Genomic DNA, 14542 nt, shown 5'->3' with positions numbered 1-14542 from the left:
AGGTGGAGGAGGCTGGACGCTCAGAGGGCTTTGCTCTAGAGTGGATGGTGCACGTAGGGGGTTTCTTGGCCGAGTGTAGTGAGGTAGGCAGCTGGTTCAGGGTCTTGAGCTCGGAAGCCACACCCCCACCTAGGTGTTCCCTCCTGCCCACCTGTGACGATAACCTATCACCACCTGGAACCTGAGAGAGGGCGGTATTGCATTGCTGCATAACCACTCCCTTTCCAAGCCCCTATAAAGGCCCATGATAGGGAGGAGCTCACTCTCTTGGCGTTCTTGCATTGGTCCTACACCCAGGCTCCTTGCTTCCCCAGTACCTGCTTGCTCTCTGGCTTCCCGTGGACAGACTCCGAGGACAGGTAGCCCCTGAGCGTGGCCCCTGTGTGTCTGTATTCCTCACCCTCTGTTCACTGCTCAGGTGGGACAGTGAAGATGCTCATGCTAAGATGTTTTGTAATTCTAATTTGTGTATTTTCAAGAATTCCAGGAGAGGTGAGGCTTAGCAGTAGTGGAATGTGGGCAGATAAGCCAGGGAAATTGAATGTCTGCAGCTTTGTAAGTGTGTCCAGATTGTTCATTGTTTGTGTCTTAGGATAACTTATATTGCTGGGACACAGGTCTTCAGCTTAAGGGATGGACTTAAGGATAATGATGGTTTGTTCCTCTTAGGGTTCTGATTATATGGACTTGTGATTTCCTGTACCAAGCTTGGTTAATAAAGACTCCTTAATGCACCCTAGACTTGTCTGGTGTATCTCACTCGCATCGCACCCTGCAACGGTGGACATCACTGGCTTGGCTGCGTCGTTCCCTTTACCTGTTGGAAACGTGTGAGGAGCGGCTGGAGAATCAACTCTAAAGAATGATGGGAGTGACGCCGTCTTAGACCTGGTGCCGTGTCAGATACCTGCTGCTTAGATTTTGCTTCTGCAAGTTCTGCGTTCTGTAGAAGTTTTGTAAGCTGGTTCCTGGTCCCTAACAAAATCTCCAAAAAGGAGACTTCCCGTTGCTTCCCCAGTCCACTTTTACCCCCATCCCTTACAGCCCTGTAACTCCCAGCACCTGCCCCCTTGCTCCCTTGTGTCTTTCCCCCTCCCCCCACCCCCTGCACTAAGAGCACACTCCCTTGTGCTCCATCTCTCCCTCACACTCTGTGTGGCAGAAATCCCTAACGTTTGATGCCGTGACTTGGCTGTCTTGCTCCCCCACCCCGGGTTCCAAACTACCTAGCCACAAATGCCAGATCCGCGCTCCTGCAGGTCCCTTCTCATCTTCTCCAGCGTCCTCTCCACATCCAGGACACACTAAGTGAATTGCCACTTTGCCCCTGGGGCTCTGAGAGTGATTCATTCACGTGTCTGGAGTTCACTTCCGTTCCAGATTTGCTAGGAAATCCAGGATCCGGGTACTGGGTTCTGAAGTAACAGCTTCTGACGTGGGCTGTCCTAGTCTGGGGCTCTGGCCTGGCCCTGACACCCAGTGAGGGCCACGGAAACTTGGGGACGCCCTGGTTCCCCTACACATCAGCCGAAAGGGGACCTGTTTGGCTATGGGTACTGCAACCTCGTCCATTGCTTTCAATACTCCCTTGGGCTGCCTCCTAGCCAATTTAGACACCCTCCAACTGGCCTCTTATCTTAAACGAAATACCCTCATACGCTTGTGTAATGTGGATTGGCCTCAGTATCCTTTGGATAACTCTTCCAAGTGGCCTGTTAATGGCTCCCTAGACCCTGATGTGCTTCAGGACTTAGATAACTATTGCCGACGCTGGGATAAATGGAAGGAGACCCCGTATGTTCTGGCTTTCTTTGAACTGCACTCAAAGCCCTCTCTCTACCTTTCATGCTCTCCTCTTCACTTTATTGTGGCCATGAAAAAGAAAGTCTTGGCACCAACTTGTGTCTCCTCCCGCAGCCTCAATTCTTGTGACTGCTCCTGCCAAGGAGCCTGCTCCCTGTCCAACTCCCCCACCTGCAGCCTCGGCCCCCACTCCACTCACCCCCCAGCCGCAACCCGCGCCTCCATCCAAACCTCCATTCCCTACGCCTAGCCTCCCTGCCACAAGATCAGAAACCTCCACTCCCTCATCCGCCTCCCCTTCCTCAGACCCACTACCTTCATTGGCTCCTGTTGTCCCCCCTGGAGAGACCCCTGGGGTTGATGGAATCGCCCCTGCCCATGTTCCCTTCGCCTTCGGGGATCTTTCCCAGATACGACAAAGATTGGGGTCATTTACATCTGATCCCACCACGTATATTAGAGAATTCCAATCCCTCACCCAATCCTATAGCTTAACCTATCGTGATATTTACACTCTTCTTACTTCCTCACTTTCTGTCGATGAGCGAAGGCGAGTCTGGGACCAGGCACGGGCACACGCCGATGAGATACACCAAACTGACCCAACGCATCCCCTGGGGGCAGCAGCGGTCCCCAACTTGGACCCCGACTGGGATTACAACACCCTTGGGGGAATCCAGCAACGTAATCGTTTCGTCACGTGTGTTCTGGCGGGCTTAAAAAAGGCGGCAGTCTCACACAAAGTTATAGATTATGGCAAACTCTTAGAAGTTTTTCAGGAAAAAGAGGAAAGCCCATCGGCTTTCCTTAACCGCCTTACACAAGCCCTTCTTCAATACACCAACGTAGATCCAGAAACGCCCGAGGGAAGGCAACTCCTGATGTCTCATTTCTTTTCACAGAGTGCGCCAGATATCCAAAATAAACTCAGAAAGCTGGAGAAGGGTCTTCTGACCCCTCACACCAAGATTCTAAAGGTGGCTTTTCAGGTCTATCATGGAAGGGATACGAGAGGCCAAGAACAACTCGTAAAGTTGTTAACCCAAGCCATCCGGGCCTCAAGGAAATCGGAGGGCCAAAGAGGCTCCACTCCAGTGGGGAAGTCCACAAATTATCCCCACAGTCCTTGCTTCAAATGTGGCCAGGCAGGACATTGGGCTAGAGAATGCCCTAACCCCCGACCACCTCCCGGACCCTGCCCCAAATGTCGTCAGAGAGGACACTGGGGAGTTGACTGTCCTCGAGTACATAGGGGCCCGAGGCCATTGACTGGCACCCCTTACACTCTGACCTACTGAATCTGGCAGCAGAGGACTGAGGGGGTCCGGGGACCCCACGCTTGACCACTCTCATCACATCGGAGGAGCCTCAGGTCACCATGTCAGAGGATGACAAGCCCGTGTCCTTTCTAGACTCCAGAGCCACATACTCGGTGCTGAGGGCGTTCTGGGGATGCATCTCCGTAGTCTGAGTGGAGGGAACTCCCCAAAAACCTCTCTAGATCCCCTCTTGCCATGTGTTTTTAATTTGTAAACCTTCTCTCATAAATTTTTTTAATCATGACCCACGGCCCAGTTCCCCTTCTGGGGAGAGACCTAGGTAAGCTGGGAGCGTCCATTTCACTTGCCTCGCGTGTCTCGCCTCCGGCTCGCCTTCGCTCCATCTCATCCTCAATTTACAAAATGTTCCAACACCTAAGGTAAGCCATTGCCCGCTTCCCTGGTAGACACCCAAAATACCTCTATCGCCTCCCGTCTCTCACTAGTTCAAATTCAGCTCAATGACTCCACACGCTTCCCTGTCCAGGCCCAGCACCTCTTTCACTGCAAAGCTTTAAGGTCTCGAGCCTATTCGTTCTGACCTGAAAAAGGGCTTTGTGTACCCTACTAACTCCTCCTATGGCAGTAATAAAGCCCAATGGAACTTGGATTCGTTCAAGGCCTTTGAGTGATTTACTCAACTGTTCCCATAGAGCCTGTTGCCCATCATCTTAGACCTCAAAGATGCCCTTTTCACAAGGCCTCTACACCCCCAACCCCAGATTCTCTGCTTGACATGGATGGTTCCAGACTCTCATTTCTCTACCCAGTTAACCTGGACCGTCCTCCCATAACTTTTTCAAGACTTGCCCCCTTTTTCTGGCCAAGCCCTCACTTGGGATTTGTTGTTCCTCATTTTTTCTTTCTCCGGTCTGTGGATGACTTTTGCAGCCCTTCGCCAGTGCAGCAGAAGCAATGTGCCTTTCTGCTCAATTTTAGCCTGCTGGGGCTCCACAGTCTCACCCTGTAAAGTTCAGTCATCCACACCCCAGGTAACATACCTGGGGTTCCTCCTCACTCCTTCCCAAAAGTCGATCACTATAAGTAGGAAACAATTTCATCTCTCCGCTCACCCACCACCCAAGAACAAATTGTCTCATTTCTAGGAATGATGGGTTTCCTCTACTTCTAGAATCCCAACTATTCCCTTCTGGTTTTCCCCCTGTAGAGTGCTGCACCCAGCCCTCTCCCTAAGTCCCTCTGAACTCCCATTAGTGCCCCATTTAAGAAACTGCAACAAGCTGTTCTGCAAGCTGCAGCACTCCATCTACCTGACCAAGGCTTTCCTACTATATGTTACTGACAAATCTGGCTTTGCTCCAGGAACTTTAGGACACTAACTTGGACCATCTTTTGCCTGTCACTATCTTGGGTTGGGCTCCTTGCCTTTGCACCCTGGCTGACTGCAGCAGCATTACTCAAGAGTCCAAAAAACTTAACCGTTGGCTCCCCAACAACTATCCCATCTCCTCACCTGCGTGTTTCTCCAAGAGGAACATTGCTTGTACAATAATGAATTGGGCGTCATTGAACAAAATATCAGAACCTTATTAGACATCAAGGCTCATTTCTAATAGCCTCAAGCCAATAACAATTCATGGTTTTCCTGGACTCGGTCCCCATTGTTGTCCCGGCTTTCCCTTCTGCTTTAACACTACTCTTCCTGGGACTTTTTATGGCCCCTTGCCTTGACTTTCAAAAATTTATTCATACTCAAATGCAAAAAAAAATTCTAATTAAACTTTCAATCAGCTTCTTTTATAAGGATATCAGCCTCTACAAACCTCTCATCCCTCCCGCACTACTGCAAGACCATCACCTTGAGAATGCTGCGCCCAAAGTCAGCTTGAAGAAGCTACAGAAGATGAGACAACGCCCCTTTTCCCTTATATAAAACAAGGGAGGAATGGGAGGAGCGGCTCAAGAACCAGCTCTGGAGATGGACAGAACCAGTGCCATCCTGCACCTGTCATTTCAGGTACCTGCTTAGGTTTTGCTTCTGCAAGTTCTACACTCTTTAGAAGTTTTGTAAGCCAGTTTCTGGTCCCTAGCAGGGAAGTCTCCCAAAAAGGAAACTGCCTGTTCATTTCCTAGTCCATTCTCACCCCATGGCCTTGACGCTCAGTCCCCTTGTGTCCCTGTACTACCAATACCTGCCCCCTAGCTATGAGAGCAAGCTCCTCCTGCACTATTCTTTTCTCTGTTCCCTGCAGCCATCTTTCTCGGCTTCAATAAAGACATACAATGTGACTGGCTGCTGTGTGTGTGTGTGTGTGTGTGTGTGTGGTGAAAATTCCTAACTATGCCTTCCAGAAAGACATTTTGTTAGTGCTGGCTGCTTGGCCACTGTGGTCGGTCCTCTGAGCGCACATTTCCACAGCTGACTGGATGGGCTAAAGCCACTTGTTTTCTATGCCTCACTTTCAACTTTTTTTTTTTTTAAGATTTATTTATTTTTATTGCAAAGTCAGATATACAGAGAGGAGGAGAGACAGAAGGGAAGATCTTCCATCCGATGATTCACTCCCCAAGTGACCACACAAAGGTTGGAGCTAAGCTGATCCTGAGCCAGGAGCTTCTTGTGGGTCTCCCACGTGGGTGCAGGATCTCAAGGCTTTGGGCTGTCCTTTCCCAGGCCACAAGCAGGGAGCTGGATGGGAAGCGGGGCTGCCAGGATTAGAACCGGCGCCCATATGGGATCCCAGTCATGCAAGGTGAGGACTTTAACTATTACACTATCGTGCAGGGCCCAAGGCGAGGACTTTTAGCTGCTAGGCCACTAAGCCCTAGCCCCCGTGCTTCCCCTGGCCTAGGACTTACATCGCAGTTCCCACCTCTCCCCATAGAAACATTGCTTCACACAGCTTTTACGCAAAATATGTAATACGGGTTCCTTGTTTACAAACTTGAACAGCTTCTTGTGAATCCCTTTTGGCCATTTAGGGGGTGAACCCCAAGGTGGAGTAAGATCTCTCCCTGTTTCACATTGCCTTCCAAGTAAGTCTACCAAAAAAAAAAAAAGCTGATTTATTGGTAGAGTTACAGAGACAGTGAGAGAGATCTTCCTTCTATTGATTCACTCCCCAAGTAGCTGCAGTGAAGTGAGGAACCAGGAACTCCATCTGGGTGTACACATGGGTACAGGGACTGTCATCCTCTGTCTGCCCAGGCACCTCAGTGGGGAGCTGGGTGGAGGTGGGGCAGATGGGACTTGATGCTGGCAGGTTGAGATGTTCCGCAGCATCAGACCCCAATAAAATAGATCTTTTTAGGGCCTTCACAGTAGCCTAGTGGCTGAAGTCCTCCCATTGCACTCACCAGTTTGTGGCTTGGGAAAGCAGTGGATGGCAGCCCAAAGCCTTGGGACCTTGCACCCATGTGGGAGACTCAGAAGAGGCTCCTGGCTCCTGACTCCAGGTTCCTGGCTTCGAATCAGTGCAGCTCCAGCCATTGTGGCCGCTTGGGGAGTGAATCAACAGATGGAAGATCTTCCTCTCTGTCTCTCTTCCTCTCAGTATATCTGACTTTGCAATAAAAATAAATAAATCTTTAAAAAATATAAATACATCCTTTTTAAATAAGATGCTCAAAAGCAAAAATCGGCTCCCACTCCCAGTTCATTTAGTCTGTTTTTTTCAGAGCTGTCTTCTCTGCCCTGAACAGCTACAGGTGCGGAACAGTGCTGTAGCTCTTGTCTTACCCTGTAGGACTTCACTACTTTGGATGCAGTTAATGTAGGAAGCAGTTTGTGGGGAGCTGATGTCTACTTAGGAAGAATAAAAGGTGCATTATAAACCCCCTGGAGGACGCAGCACGATAGCTCAACTGACATTCTGTATGGGTGCTGGTTCGTGTCCCAGCCGCTCCACTTCCCATCCAGCTCCCTCCCTGTGGCCTGGGAGCAGAGGAATACCCAAAACCTTGGGACTCTACACACCCATGCTGGAGACCCAGAAGAAGTTCCTGACTCTTGGCTTTGGACCGGCTCAGTGCTAGCTGTTTTCAGTTATTTGGGGAGTGAACCAGTGGTTGGAAGATCTCCCTCTCTATATCTCCTTCTGTCTATAAATCTTCCTTTCCAATAAAATATATATATTTTTAAATTTAATATTTTATTTTTGATAATACTTCCACAGTTGAGAAGAATGCATGCCCATGTGGACCACCGTGAGGGTGGGAAGGCTCAAGGGTTAGGGAAAAGTGCATGAGATGATTATTTCCAATTTTCTGTTTCTTCCTGGATCTGGGGGAGAAGCTGTATCCAGCATCCTGACTATCAGTACCCGGGGATGGGGAATGGCCACTCAATGTCATCCTCAGGTTCTGAAATGGCGTTACTTTCATTGCTCCAAAGTTGAGGAAATACTAAGGTCCATTGGCTGATGTAGTCCAAAAGAGTCTCCATTCTTTCTTCCAGATGCTTGACTGGGAGAGCTGTCTAATTTGTTCTGTCCTCCATCCTCTGCTAGGTGTCCTCTGCAGGTCCCATAGCCTCCATGTGTATTTGGGCATGCTGTCCACTGCTCCATCTTAACACCTGAGGAGGCCCAGTTCTGAAAAATAAACTCCACAGTCAGACCACAGATTCTGAGTCCAGAGGTTCAGTTGGGGGTTCCCAAAAGAAACCTAGTTTGAGCTGACCCCAGACCTGATGCAAGTGTGCCAGCACAGGTTCTGGCTTCATCTGTCACCCACATCAACCTACATACACACTGGTGGTTGCAGTTGGGTCAGTTTTGTCTCCAGCCCCATCTTTTATGCAAACCAAAGAATGCTGCGACCCAGCCCATCCCTGCCCACCACACACTCAGTCTTTGTGTATACCAGTGGAAACTGCAGCCCAGTCAGACTGGCCCCCCAATAACCCCCGCCAGGCCTTCCCCCAGCCCTGGTACCTGCGTATGCCAGTGTGTGCAGCAGACTGGTCCAGTCTGTCCCAGATCCGATTCAGATTTTGTACACACCAAGAGGTGCTACAACCTAGTTCAACCTAACTGACCCCCTATCTAGCCCACACTTACGCTGGCAGGTGCCACCGCCTGTCTAGCCAGGTCCACCCCCAGCCCTGGTTCTCATGCTCACCAGTGGAAGCTGCAGCCCATCAGAAAGGTGCCCGCAGTTTCCTACTATGCCCACTACCAGGTCCAGATCTTGCATTGCACTTTCCAGGTGGTTCTACAGTCTCTTCCTAGCACTTGCCAGCTGATGCTGCAGCAAAGCCCAACCAGCCTGCACTTACTTTGGGTCATGCATACACCAGTGGATAATCAGCCTAGCCTGGCTCTACCCCAGCCCAGCTCACATGCAGGCCAATGGGTGTTGTGGCCCTATCCAGCCTGTTCTGCTCCCATCCCAGTTTTCTTTTTCTTTCTTTTTTTTTTTTTTTTTAAGATTTATTTATTTATATTGGGAAATCAGATATACAGAGGAAGATCTTCCATCCAATGCTTCACTCCCCAAGTGGCTACAAAAGCCGGAGCTGTGCCGATCTGAAGTCAGAAGCCAGGAGCTTCCTCTGATTCTCCCACAGGTGCAGGGTCCCAAGGTTTTAGGCCATCCTCCACTGCTTTCCCAGGCCACAAGCAGGGAGCTGGATGAGAAGTGGGGCTGCCGGGATTAGAACCAGTGCCTAAATGGGATCCCAGCATACTCAAGGCAAGGACCTTAACCACTAGGCCACCATGCCAGGCCCAACCATCCCAGTTTTCACCTCATCAGTGGGCCCAGTGGCCCAGCAGTGGAACCCCTGCAGTCCCCCTACCAGGCTCATCTCCTCCCTGAGTGTTGTGTGTACTGGTGGGTTCTGCGACTCAATCTGTAATAGCTCTCCTCACCTTGGTATTTGCCGGCAGGTGTTGTAGCCTGGCCCAGCCTGGCCTGCCCCAATTTCCAGCTCATGCTGGTGGGTGCCACAGCCTAGGCCAGCCTGGCTGCCCTGTCTCGGCCCTAATGTGAACTGGCTGGTGTTGCAGCCCAACTCTGTCCTGTACCCTGCCCTCGTTCTCAGATATGCCAGTGGGTGCTGTAAACTGGCTCAACCTGGCCCATCCCCAGACCTGAGCCACATGTTTGCCAGCAGGTACTATAACCTGGCCTGGTCTTGACTGGTTCCTACAGGGACTGCATCCTGAAAAGAAGTTCCTCAAGCTCCTCTTACCTCCCAGTGGCAGATCTCACACACATGCCCAGCTTGACTTGACCCAGCCCCTGTCCTGGAAGGAACAGCAGCCTTACCCAACCATCCCACACCTAGCCTGGTTATTACTGTTCGGTGCCATTGCCCAGCCCTGCCTATTCCACCCCAGTCCCAACTCTCATGTGGTTCAGCGGGTGTTGAGTCCTAACCCAGCACATCCTACACCCACCCTGGCTCTCATAAGCACCAGTGGTTGCCGAAGTCTAGCCCGTTTGGCATACCTCATACCCAGTACACACCCACACCAAATTACTACCCCTATTCTTGTTCTCACGCCCATCAGAGGGAACCACAACCCATCCTAGGCACCCCTTTAACTCCCTGGCCAGGCCCACTCCCTGCCATGGATTTTGTGCACGCCAGTGGTTGCTCTGACCCAGCCCAGCCTAGCCCATCCCCCGGGTTGGCCTTTGCCATTGGATGCTGCCCCCTGGCCTATCCCAGCCAGCTCCTAGTCCCAACTCTCGCTGGTGGGTGTTGCAGCCTGGCTTTGCCCAATCTGCCCCTGTCCCTGGCTTTCTTGTAGACCAGTAGGTGTGACAGCCTAGACCAACATGGCTCACATTCCATATCAGCTCCTCCACATGCCAGGGTGTTAACGTTTGGCCTGGCCCTGACCAGTCTGTCCCACTCCAGAACCAACCCACACACTTGCTGACAAGTGGAATTGCCTTGCCCGGCCTGACCGACACCCAGGCCTCAATCTCAAGCTCACCAGCAGGAGCCCACCACGGGAGATCCCCAAATTTCCCCACCGGGCCCACTCCCAAACCCACATCTCATGTGTGCCAGTGGGTGCTAGGTCCTTACCCATCGTCTGCCCCCTCTGTCTTGGCTTCTGTGTGTGCTGGTGAATGTCGAGGCTTGGCCCACTCCATACCCTATTCTTGGGTGTACCTACAGTTGCTGCAGCCTGGACCAACCTAGCTGTTCTCAACGCCATTACCCATGAGTGTCTTGGGGTTCCATGGTCATGTGTAGCTCAGTTTGTCACTGCCCCCAGCTCTTGAGCAAACCAGCTGGTATGTCAGTTCTATAGGGGTCAGTCCTCATAGCCCCCACAGAATCTTCCCGCAGTCCTGGTTCTCTTGTGTGCTGGTTAGTGTCATGGCCCAGGCTAACATTACCTGTGCCCTGTTCTAACACTCACTGGTGGGTGCTGCCAAGTAGGCCCTCAGCTCCAGCTTTAGTGTGCTCCGGTGGGTGAAGGTCAGCAGTAATAATGCAAATAGCCCAGCTCAGGGCTCCCATGTGGGTGAGCGCATAGGTCTGATCCAGAAAGGACCTGCAGCTTGCCCCTTCCGAACTGCTCAGGCTCAGCCCCTTGCTTACCTGCGGAAGTCCCCCAGACTCATACAAATCATTCCTTACCTACAACATACTCCCACAGCAGTCCTCCCTCCCTCCCACACATCCCCATATCCTTTCTTTTTACTGGAAAATCAGATTTACAGAGAGGAGAGACAAAGATCTTCCATCCACTGGTTCATTCCCCAACTGGCCGCAACGGTTAGAGTTGAGCCGATCTGAAACCAGGAACTAGGAGCCCCCTCCAGGTCTCCCACATGGGTGCAAGGTCCCAAGGTTTTGGGCTGTCCTCAACTGCTTTCCCAGGCAGTAAGCAGGGAGCTAGAAGGAAGTAGAGCAGCCAGGACACAAACTGGCACCCATAAGGGATCCCAGTGCATGCAGGGCGAAGACTAGGCTACTGCACCGGGTCCAAGATTTATTTGACTTGAAAGAATTAGAAAACATTTCAGTGCAGTTTAACGGTGGAAGCGCAAGTTAGAAAGAATCCACAGGGATGGTGCTGTGATTTGACAGAGGTCTGGGGCACCAGCATCCCATGCGGGCACAGGTTCGAGCCCTGGCTACTCCACTTCCCATTCAGCTCCCTGTTCTTGGCTAGGAAAACCAACGGAGGATGACCCAAATTCTTGGGCCCCAGCATCCACATAAGAGACCTGGAAGAAGCTCCTGACTTCGGATCAGCCCAGTTCAGCCTTCGTGGCCATTCAGGGAGTGAACCAATGGATGTAAGATCTCTGTCTCTGATTCCCTCCATATCGTAATTCTTCCAGTCAAATAAAATTTAGTTAAATGTTTTGAAAAAGAGCACAAGGCTTAAACTTTGTTGCTGGTGGGAGTTCTTTGGTGGACAGCGCTGGCTGGCGGCTGCCGACCGGAGGGCCACGTTGAAGGGCTCACGACAGCACAGCCACGTGTTGGGTGTGTGTTTGGCAGAAACGAGGACGCCAAGCCAGATCTTGGGAGGACGGAGCGTTCACTGAGCACAATTCTAGTCTTTCCTGTCCAGGAAGGGACTTCTGGAGCGTTCATCTCGAGAAGTGAGGGTTCGCTGGTGTAACCTCCAGACAGCCTGGGAGCATCTTCAGCACGTGGGTTTCTGAGAGCAGGACTACCTCCTTTGCCTTGACCATCCCTTCCGGCAGGGGGCAGCACTACACCGAGCCTCGCGAGTGGCATCAAAACACCTTGTAGTTCCTCTTCAGAACCTGAGGCGATGGAGCAGAGACCTTCGCCTCCCTGTGCCGTGCCTGCGGAGCTGCAGCTGGGGGATGCGGGCCCCCCGGGCCTCCTCTTCCTCACGCTCCCTCCAGGAGGGGTGAGACTCCAGCAGACCTAACCTTGAAGTGTTTCTCTTGCAGGAAGATGGTTCCTTACCAGAGGCTCAGCCGCCTGCCCATGAGAAAAGGGAGGCTTTGTTCCACTTCCTTCCAGAAACTTGAGGTGTCTGCGCTGCCTGTCCCCAGGCTGCTGCCAGCTCTGGCAGCGCAACAGTGTCCCAGCAAGGGACATGTGTCCTCCGCTTAGAAGAGGGACAGGACTGACCTCTGCCCTTGTTACAGGTCACTTCTGTAGTGCATCAACCTCCAAGGGGGGAGGGCCAACTCCTCCAATGCATGGCCTTGTGTTGTGTTTAGGATGTGCCTAAAACTAACTTCTCAAGTTTTAGGGAGCCCAGGTAGAACGGAAGGGAGGGGACCTCCAGCCACCGAGATGATAATCCGGTCATTAATTCCTTCTGGGTCCCAGCCTTTGAATCCCAGGCATCTACGCTTGTTACCCTGTGGGGCTAACATTGTGGTGCAGTGTGTTAAGCTGCTGCTCGCAACACTGACATCTCATATCAGAGTCCCAGCTGGTCTGCTTTGCCTGACCCAGCTTCCTGCTATGTGCCTGGGAGAGGCAGTACACAATGGCCCAGTACTTGGATCCCTGACAACCACGTGGGAGCTGGGATCAGGTGTGTTGCTGTTTGGCCCTGGCCTTGCCTGGATCAGACTTCACAGCCATTTGGGGAGTGACTCAGCGGAAGGAAGCTTCCCTCTCCCCCACTGTCATTGTACTTCTCCAACAAATGCTTCAAGCAAAAAGCAACTTACGCCGGCACACTTACATTGGATTGCTTCCAGATATCACCTCTCTGTCAGTGTCCTCTCCAGCCTGCACACATACCCTCCCCGAGTTGAGTCTCTGTCCCCTGTCCCTGCCACCATCATGCTTTCCAGTGAATTTATTTGCATCTCATCATGCCTCCTGGGGCCGCTGGTTTGTCTTGGCCTCTTGTCTGGAAAGTTCTCTGGCATTGCCTCAAGCTCTGGCAGCACGCCGGGTGGGAGTAAGATACTTAGCCAGTGCTTTGTGCTACGAGGCTGGATTCAGCAGGGAAAAAAAAAAGAAAAAAAAAAAAAAAAAAACCCACTGGCTAAGCCCACCTGTGAATCCTGCCTCCCTGGATGTCCTGGCTTTGCAGGCAATAAGCCCATGGCCACCTGGCTGGCCACATGTCCCTGTACCTTTCCTATGGGGGAATGGAGTACCCAAGAGGACCAAGGGAAAGAGGCCCCAGTCGCGACCTCAGTCCGGCTGCCTGACAGTTCAGTCCCTATACTCGACCCACACACTCTGGCAAGGGTACTTTGCCAAGGACCCAGGTTTCCCTTGGGCCGCCCCATCATTTACGCTGCGCGAGTCCTAAGCTGGCACCTCTCTCTTCGGGGTCATCCAGAGTGCAGAGCCCCACCACACAGACCTATCTCCGGCTTGCCTCCCCACGGAGGCCCAGCTTCAGTCCCGTCATATTCCCTCGAGCTCAACCACGCATGATCCAGGAAAGCCCACCCTGAATCAATAACCTAGCAGCTCCATTCGCAGCAGACACTGGTTTTGGCGAAGTTGTAGGGGCAAGCCAAACTGTACTGGTTTCCTAGAGTGAGCATGCCTGAGGGCTCAGGACAGCAATTAGATTTAGAAGACACATCCTCTATGTTCTGATACACTCCCCAAATGGCTGCAACAAGAGGCGTTTTTTAAAGATTTATTTTAAGAGGTGAGTTACAGTGAGAGATCTTCTATCCTCTCTGCTGGTTCATTCCCCAAATGGCCACAACAGCCAGAGTGGGGCCCCTCTGAAACCAAGAGCTGGAAGCTTCTTCAGGGTCTCCCACATGGGTACAGTGGTCTAAGGACCCGAGCCATCCTCTGCTTTTCTGAGGCCATAGGAGGGAGCTGGATCAGAAGCGGGGCAGTCAGGACTCAGACCAGTTCCCACATGGGATGTCACAGGCAAAGGCTTAGCCTGCGTCAGGGTGCTGGCCCCTGCAGGCACTGGGTTTAAAAATCCTGCATCTTGGGCTAGGCATGGTGGCCTCGCGCTAAAGTCCTCACTTTGAATGCGCCGGGATCCCATATGGGTGCCGGTTCTAATCCCAGCAGTCCAACTTCCCATCCAGCTCCCTGCTTGTGGGCTAGGAAAGCAGTCAAGGACGGCCTAAAGCGTTGGGACCCTGCACCCGCATGGGAGACTCAGAAGCTCCAGGCTCCTGGCTTTGGATTGGCACAGCTCCGGCTGTTGTGGTCACTTGGAGAGTGAACAACGAACGGAAGATCTTCCTCTGTCTTTCTTCCTCTCAGTATATCTGACATTCCAAGAAAAATTAATATTAAACAAAAGCCCAACCCTTAATATCCTGACCGCTCTAACATTGGTCCGCCTGCTCCCTGCCCACTCCCTTGCAGGGCTGAGATGCGGTAACACCTGTAGCAAGTTCCCTCCCACGTGCAGAGGCCAGCACCCCCATACCAGCTCACACGCACTGCCTACGTTCTTACGGGCCGATCCGAGGCTTCCATAAAGCCCTCCAGACTTTGCCTCTCTTGCTTGTGTCTCCCATGACAGCTCGCACAAATGGACCAGCCA

The sequence above is a fragment of the Ochotona princeps genome, chromosome 11, assembly GCF_030435755.1.
Source record: "Ochotona princeps isolate mOchPri1 chromosome 11, mOchPri1.hap1, whole genome shotgun sequence".
Taxonomy (NCBI): Eukaryota; Metazoa; Chordata; class Mammalia; order Lagomorpha; family Ochotonidae; genus Ochotona; species Ochotona princeps.
This window is presented reverse-complemented; position numbering follows the sequence as displayed.